The following is a 9460-nucleotide window of genomic DNA, read 5'->3' on the forward strand; positions in this document are numbered from 1 at the left end:
CCTTGACAACACAGTTCAGGCGTTCAACCAGACAGTTGCTGCGGGGATGATAAAGAGAGGTGAGGATATGCTTGATGCCATGCTCCTTCAGGAATTCCTGTATCTCCATGGACACCAACTGGGAACCGTTGTCAGTCACCAACTCTTCCGGGAACCCTTCCTGAAGAAAGACATCCCTGAAAAAGTTGATGATGATCGCAGAATTGACCACATCCACAAACCTCACCTCAGGCCATTCAGACATGTAGTCAATCAACACCAAGGCATAGTTAGGAGAGTTTCCCATCACACCAAAATGGCCAGCTACATCAAAAGCCAAACTGCACCAAGGTGAGTTCTTTATGACAATGGGATCGATTGGAGAAGGATAGGTTACTTGGGTTTTATCACTCAAAACACATGCAGCACAATCACAAACACAATGTTTAATGGATCTGTCTACACCCGGCCAACAGAAGTCCTCGCTAACCCTTCAATTCATGGCACTAATGCTCAGGTGACCTTTTTGAGCCAAATCCAAAACCTTCTTGCACATGGTCACAGGCACAACCAATAACCCCCCCCCCCCATCTGGAGAATCCCATCCACAAGAGACATTTCATCACATACTCTCTTGAAAGGAATTAGTTCAGGAGCCAAATTCATATTGACAGGCCAGCCATGAGAAACAAAGTCCATTACGCTAGCGATCTCAACATCCTCGGACAAAGCCAGCTTCCAATCAATTTCAGAAAGAGCAGCACCAACAATGTCAGCTACCGCACCAACAGCACACACCATCTCCAGGTCCTCGTCCACAGTGTCAACAGCAACCTCAGCGAGGGGTAACCTGGACAGGTAATCAACCACGTTATTCTTCACACTAGCCACATACTCCAGGCAATAGCTAACCTCATGCAGTCTTTATTGCCACTTGGCTATGCGTGGAGTGGCCCTGCCACCACCTTTGGTGGTAAAAAGATCCATCAATGGTTCATGGTCGGTTCTCAGGACAAATTTGTTCCCTGACAAAAAGTCCCTGAAATACTGTACACCCCACCACAAAGCCAGAGCCTCCTTCTCAATCGTAGAGTAAGTGTTTGCCCCCGAAGTGTTCTCGAGGCAAACGCAATGGTCTCTTCCCTGTTGTCACCTCTCTTCTGCAGAAGAACAACACCTAAACCCACATTGCTGGCATTTGTGGTAACGATGCAACGATCATTGATGTTAAATAATTTGAGTGGCCGTGCCTGTACAATTACCTCTTTAAGGAGCTTGAAGTCACAACCACACTCATCTGACCACACATACCTGGCATTCTTTTTTAGGAGCAAACGCACCATCCTGTCTGAGAAGTTGGCCACCAATTTTGCATAGTATCCAACCAGCCCCAGAAAGGAACAAAGCAGGTCCTTATTTTGTGGTTCAGGTGCATATTGAATGGCATCAAAAACGTTGCCTTGGGTTCAACCCTGCTCCCGGAAATGAGGTGCCCAAGATAGTCTAGGCCTTATTGCAGAAATTTGCACTTGTCTTTCCTGATTGTTAATCCACTAGACCTGACAATCGCCAACACTTGCTTGACTCTGGATTTGTGCTCTAACACGGTTTTACCATGAATAATGATGTTGTCTTGGAAAAACACGACTCCCACAGTGCTCTTAGATAAGTTCCCCGTGAAGCGCTGGAACACTGCAGAAGCCAATGCCAAACCAAACAGCATGCATACGTAGCAAAACGCACCTATAGGTGTCACAAAGGACGTGAGGTGTCTTGAGTCCTTGCATAATTCTACCTGGTGGTAAGCGGAGGAGATGTTGAGTGAGGAGAAGTACTTAGCACCCTCCAAGGTTACCAGCATCTCATTGATGTTGGGCAGAGACTGGCAGTCCACCCATATGCAAGCGTTAAGGTCGCACAAGTCCACACACATTCTGAGAGATTTGTCCGCCTTGCCCGCCAAAACGATGGGGGACAACCATACCGACCCCTCAATGGGCTCAATTACACTTATGGTGCACAACCACTCATGTTCCTGCCCGAGTTCACCATGTAAACCCAACAGCACCTTGCACACTGTTAGAATTGGGGATCTCTAGTTAGCACAGGTAGGTACTTGTGACAAATAGGGACCCTCTCCTCTAGTCAAGGTAAGGGGGTACACTCCTAAAATAACCCCTGCTCACCCCCTTGGTAGCTTGGCACGAGCAGACAGGCTTATCTCAGAGGCAGTGTGTAAAGTATTTGTGAACAAATAGAGTGTCAGTCAAAAACACTTTATTCGATTAATTAAAATCATAAAAGGCACAAATTTCATACAATAAATTATGCAATCAGGCAGTCATATTATACACCAACGGTTTTTAAGAACACAAATCATAAAACACACATTGAAAAGTCAGTCAAGATTACAAGAGCTAGGGAGAATCTTTGAGACCATTGCGGATATAGAGTGATCCAGTGACAACACTACAAATGGACGCCACACAGGTTGTATATTTATAAAAATAAGTATCTTTTATATAGATTTACCACAAGACCATAAACGATCAAAATAATCCACAATACTATTAGAAATCAAGAGTTCTTGTTAAAAATGCTTAAATCAAAGTTCTGTGCAAGTCAGTAGCCCTGTCCAGCTACAGCGTTGCTGAAATAACACAGAGTGTAACAAATCCAGCGGACTGCGTCGGTGCGGGCCCACTCAAGAGTGGACAGACTCAGTCACAATACCTTTTACTTGAGGCGTTTGTCGCGGTGCAGAAAAGTAAGCGTTGCAGGACGCGTTGTCCCTTGATGCTGTGCAGGCAACGGCCAGTTCCCGGGCCCGAGGCGTACGTTGCAGGGCGAGATGGTGCTTCGCTGCGGTGCTTGCAGCTTGTGGTGCGGCGACAGAATCGGAGTTTGGGAGCTGCTGTCGATCAGTCCGGACAGCGGTACGAGTCGGGTGGTGCGTCGCAAAGTGTGTGAGCGGTACCCAACGCCGATGCGTTCACAGGACTCGAATTCAGCAACACTGATCGTGTCGGTCAGACGAGTTCAATTTGGTGTAGCGAGGCATTGCACATCGCGGTGTCCACAAGTCGCGGTGCAGGCAACGGCTCGGTGACGGCGTCAGGACGGAGTCGGTGAGCTCAAAGCTTGCGTTGTTCGATGCGGACGTTGTTCGATGCGGTGCCTACAGGACACCGGGCCGGTCGTGAGAGTCGATCACAGCTCCCTGCCTCTGTAGCCACTGAAACAGTGTTCCCAGCGGCAATCCACAAGGGTTAATGAAGACTACTGGTCCTGAGACTTCGGCAAGGGGGCAAGCTCTTTTCCAAGCCCTTGGAGATCCTTCACAAGTTGAAGTAAAGCACACAAAGTTCCTTTCTCCTTCCTTTACCAGTCAGGTAATCACTGCAGGCCAATCCCCCAAGCAGCACTTCAGCTTAGGGATAGTCTCTCCTCAGTTTCTTCAGGATCCTCTCCTTAGCAAAGGTTTCTTCTTGTAGTCCAAAAGTGATCTAATCAGGGTCCCAATATTTATACCCCAAAATCCTTTGTCCTCTGACGGCAGAGGAGCCTTTGCCCAGTCCAAACCAGTTCTGGAGCACTCTGTTTACATGACTCCTTCTTTCCTTTCACAGTGCAGGGGAGAAACATCAGACACCCCACAGGAGGTGGGGCCAGCATTGTGGAGGGAAAGCACAGCCCTGGAGCAATTAGTTGACATGCTTTCTTCTCTTCTTTCACAGTGCAGGGCAGAGACATCAGCCGCACCATAGGAGGTGGAGCCAGCATTGTGGAGGAAAGGCACAGCCCTATTCAGGTCCAAGGTGCAACTCCTCCCACCCATCTAGATGCAGATCTCTCTATTCACCACTAGGCTGACTCATTCTGTCCCCTGGAATCCCCCAGCCCTGTCACTCAAAACTCCAGACAAGGATACACAACCTAGCAGAGGCAGGCCTGGATAGTTAGACAAGAAATTACATACTTCCTAAAAGTGGTATTTTCAAACACAAATGTTAAAACACACTTCACTAAAGATGTACTTTATCATTCAGAGTTCAGGCATACTAAACTCGAATTTCAACCATGTTCCCTGAGTCAGTTAGGATTATAAAATGTAATAATCTAACTGCCCATTCTGGCCTATGGAGAACAGGTAGCCTTGCAATAGTGAAAAACGAAAATGGCTGTAATTCACTATTAGGACATGCGGCACACACAGGCATGTCCTACCTTGTACTTAGAATGCACCCTGCCCTTGGGCCTACCATAGGGGTGTCTGATATGAAGAAAAGGGAAGGTTTAGGGACTGGCAAGTGGGTGCACTTGCCCAGTCAGCATGGCAGTACCAGACTACACACAGGCTCTGCAATGGCAGGCCTTAGACACATTTTACGAGGCTGCTTCTGTGGGTGGCACAACCAGTGCTGCAAGCCCACCAGCAGCATTTGGAGTTACAAGCCCTGGGCACACTCAGTGCACTGTACTAGGGTCTGACAAGTAAACCAAACAAGCCAATCATGGAATCACTAATCCATACATCAATTTACAATAGGCAGAGCATATGCACTTTAGCACTGTTCAGCAGTGCCCACTGTAATAAAACAGCCAACAACATAGCATAACAAGGCAAAACGTTCAAGGATGACCCTGCAAAAAGGGCCAAGTCCAACAAGCACCTTGTGCACAGCCTTTGCACCCTCTTTAAGAACAATACGGTGTTTAAAACCCTTGAGTTTGCCTAACTCACCACTAAGAATTTCAGGATACCTTTGCATCCAGCCATCCTCTGATAGCTGTCCTAATATTGGCGCTGCTGTGAGAGAGCAGGTGGGCACGATTTAGGTGCTTTTGATGAAGCAAGATTTCGCATATTACGCGACTTGCTTGACATCAAGAACCTCGAATAACATTTAATCCTATAATTCAACTTGTACGTCTTACTAATTTTCCTTTATCTTTATATTTGAGTGTCGTAGTGACGCTTGCCTATGTGTTTACTAATACAAATAACCCGTGTCCCTAAAATGGCCGCCGCTTGATGGGTTTCTGCTGCGCATGCGTTAGTCACACTCACGTGACGTGACGTAGTTGCAGTTTTGGTGGGAATTCTTGCGCCTGCGCACTTGCGTCTAAAATGGTTGTCTATGTCCTAACGTGGTGAAGCTTGCGCAGATGCTTTCGTGTTCTTGTCTATTGCACTAATTATAATGCCATAGTATAATTCTTCAATTTAAGGAGTATAAAGTAGCTACTCATCGTATACAGTGAATTCATTTATTTCTATGTTTTAATTTGTTTTCGCTTACTTTCCATGTACCGCGGTATTGAGGGTCTGATGCAAGGCTCAAGACTCCATATTGAGATGATGTTCTGCGCATGACCGTATTCTGCCGGTGGCATTGACATGGTGCCAACTGAAGGACCCTGCCAAGACGTGCCTGGGAAGATGCACCTTCACCCAGCCGGAGAAGCTAAAATGTGTTACATTAGCAACAAATGTAATTTTTCCTATTGTATTCTGTAGGATCGGTCATGGGAACCCCAAATTCAATAGGCGGTTCCAAAATATGTAAAACTCGGCTTGTAGACGTAAATTGTGATTGGTGTGTTAGCCTATCCTACTTAGGGACCAATCGAAATTGGGGATTCTGACACTTGTAACATTTGGGGGGTGGTACACTGACCTGAAGACAGTATAACTAGCCTAGGTTTAGCTAGAGAAATTGTCCAACTTGTCTGAATAGCTGACCTGTCACTGACCCAACGCACTCAATAGGTGACTGAATACAGAGCCCTGCAGAGCACTCTGTCCAAATTTGACCATAGACTTTAAGGTTTTACTAAACCTTAAGTGCTAGCGGAGCACTTTGCTGGGAAGTTCGCTAACCCAATCGGGGTTCTGACTGGTAGCTGCAGAGAGGGTGGAGCGCAGGCGTTGCTTCCAAACTGCGAGTGCTGGTCGTGCCTTGGTGGTCCTGTCCTGATCCTAATCTAGTTTTCCTGTCCAGTCCTGGGGTGTCCAATCTGCACCTGCTGTCCCATAGATGACTGTCCTTCCTTGGGGTATTTCCTGTCCTTGACTGATCCGTGGCCAGGGTTGGTCTGCACACCATTCTAGGTAATTATAATAGGGCTAAGAATTCTATACTGCACTCTCTATTTTCTGTCTTTGCTTTAATAAAGACATTTCTTTGCATACGTTAAATTTCCATGCTTTCCGCAACCTACTATAAAGGTCATACTGTATATTTTCCTTAGCATGTCCCTATGTTTCCCTACCTTTAGAACCCATTCTCTCTCCATACTGTTTATGAATCATAAATGTGGTATATAATTTTCTCCTGAAAACTAATTTTGACGTAATGATGCTAGAACTATAGCGTGTTCCACTTTTTCCCCTCCTATAGATGTATAGGATTTCCAATCTTTTTTTACTTTGAAGTATTTCCTAAACAGTAAGATTCTAGTTCGTGATCCATTTCCAAAATCTATTTAGCATGTCATTTGTTATTACTTTCCTATAGACTCATAAATGGTTGCCTTAGTTTTCCTTTTATATGGTTATGTGCTCTTCATTATTCTGATTATAGATTGTCTTCTCGTTGTAAATTGCATACTCTCAGAATCTGATTTCTAAGATATACTTTTAAAACTTCCCAGTAGTCTGTGGTTATTTGATGAATACAGAAGAAATAAAAGTCGGTATTGTATTTTGCCTGCCTTTTCTTTTACAGCTAGCTCCCTGATCCCTTGTGGTCATAGGTACCCGTAACGGTGGATTGGTAAGTCGGGTACAAAAGAAATAAATAGGAAGGAACCAGGGTTACTGGTAGTAGAGTGTTAGGTCACCCGATTAATGTATGCGATAAATTGGAAATATATGGGCCTGGTACGTGCATGGTGAAATTATTGGCTGGGTGACCTGCGATCTCTATCACTTTCACTGTTGATCATTTTAAACTTTACGTTGTCTTTGTTTTCTTGCAAGTGTCCTCCTCACACTCCCCGTTCCACCCCAAGCTTACCTTGTGGTCTGTGGAGGGAGGTCTTCAAATCTCTTTGCCTGCTTGCCACACTTCTGGCGGAAGGGTGGAGCGGTCTAGTTGTTCTACCGCCGACTCCCTTCATAATGCATGTGCTGGGCGACGCGCAGCGGGCGCGAAGATGGCGCGCCAAAGTCTTTCCCGTCTGCGCCTGTCCGCGACTAGACGCGGCCAGGGGCCTTTCCCCCTGTCACCAATATCCCAACAGTGAGACCACCCTACTCAAGAGATACTCTGTTGAGTCTTAGGTCACCTCAATGTTTGCTTAATATTCCTCTGTGCGCCCAGCTAGCCCCACTGACCTGCCCTGATTGTTTCCTTACCCTTTCCTCTCTTTCTTCTACGCTTGACATTTCAGCATCTAACTTTTTACAAAGAAGCAAATATGAACACCCTCCCCATACACTTAATTTTACAAGTCTGAACTGCAGGTCTCTTCCTAAGCACAGTAGAGATATTTTTGACCTTCTTACTTCCTCCCAACCAGATGTCCTATTTCTCACTGAGACATGGTTGAACGATTGCTCGGGCCCGGACTTAGCGTTCCCCTCCCTGATAGTTACACTTATACAGGTAGAAACAGAGTGGGAAAGGAGGGTGGAGGAATAGCCATTATTTTTAAAAGAATTTTTTCTTGTAAATGGGAGGATTTTGACATTCCAAATTGTGAAGCGGGTTTGTTTAAGATATTACTATCCCCCAATGTTACTCTTTCCGGTGCTCTTATCTATTGCCCCCCTGGCCCTGCTAGTTTGTGGGCATCATCTTTTTCAGAGCATATAGCACCACTACTACTAAATGCTACTAACTTTTTAATTGTTGGTGATCTTAATATCCATTTCAATGACAAATCCTGCCCCATTAGCACCAACTTGTTATCGGATTTAGCAGCTCTGAATATTACCTTGCATAATTCTGGCCCTACACATAAGGCTGGTAATTTACTCAACCCAATTTTATCCAATCTTGACACTGTAACTTGTAAGTCTTCCTTACCCGTCTCTTGGTCTGACCACTTTACTGTGGACTTTTCCATAATTATTGACCAGCCCTCTAAATCCTCTACAACTGCCACCGAACCTAGAGTGACCCGTAATTGGAAGAATCTCGACTCTAACAAATTTAATTCCTGTCTCTTGAACTCTATGCCCCTTACCAAGGTTAGTAGCATTGAGGAGGTGGATATCATTCATAACTGGCTTACTTCTGCTGTCAATACCTGTCTTCCTTATCGTAAGCAGAAATTCCATTTACACCACCCCACTGCCCCTTGGTTTACAGACTAACTAAAAAAGGAAAAAACTTGCTGTAAACACCATGAGCGGAAGTGGCGCTCCAATTACGACCCTTACATTAAACTACAGTACAAAGCTGCTTTAGCAAAATATCATTCTCTTTGCAATATAGCTAAAACTGAATATGTCAATTCGACTATCTTAAATGCCCAAAATCGCCCAAAAGCCCCTTTTAAGGTCGTTCAGGAACTTTCAGGCGCTTCTTGCCAGCCTAAAGCCCCTTGTCTGGATGAAGCACAATGCAATACCTTAGCGGACTTCTTTGTTTCCAAGATTGAGACCATATATGCTGACTTCGGAATTCCCAATCCTACCCCCTCTTTGGAGCAATTTGTATCTGCCACTTCGTGCGATCTTGAGTCATCTGAATTGCTTATCACTGCCTGGGACCCCCTGAATCTTTCCACACTATATGACATTATTGGCAGTATCAAATCTGGCTCCCCTTTGGATCCTATCCCGCCCCAAATTTTGCAAACTCTAGATTCTTCTTCCCTTAATCTTATTTTGGATTTACTTAATACTTCACTTAGAGAAGCTAAGGTCCCTAACTCTTGGAAACATGCTCTGATTGTACCCTTGTTGAAGAAGGCCAATGCAGACCCCAAAAACCCCGCCAACTTTCTCCCGATTTCCCTCCTTCCAGTCTATTCTAAGATTCTGGAAAAGCATATAAATTAACAACTCACCAGTTACATTGAAACTCGAAACATTTTACACCATTCACAGTCTGGCTTCCGGTCAGGCTTTTCAACAGAATCTACACTTTTGGGAGTCTCTGAAACCATTCGTCACCTGGTGGACAGAGGGGAAACCATGGCACTTATTTTATTGGATCTAAGTGCCGCGTTTGACACGCTTTTCCCACCCCATCCTTGTTAACACCCTAAAATCCTCTGGCATCACTCATTCCGCCCTTAGATGGCTTGCCAGCTTTTTGCCTGACCGGACGTTTCAAGTCTTTTCTGCTACATCTGCCTCCAAAATCCATAAATCAGTACATGGTGTTCCCCAAGGTTCCATTTTAAGCCCCCTTCTTTTTAATCTGTATGTCACACCACTGGCTGCCATTGCGGAGCAAGCGGGGCTCTCCATTTACTCATACGCGGATGACACTCAGATCATATTTTCACTTTCCACCAGTCA

The sequence above is a fragment of the Lissotriton helveticus genome, chromosome 6 (assembly GCF_964261635.1).
Source record: "Lissotriton helveticus chromosome 6, aLisHel1.1, whole genome shotgun sequence".
Classification (NCBI taxonomy): domain Eukaryota; kingdom Metazoa; phylum Chordata; class Amphibia; order Caudata; family Salamandridae; genus Lissotriton; species Lissotriton helveticus.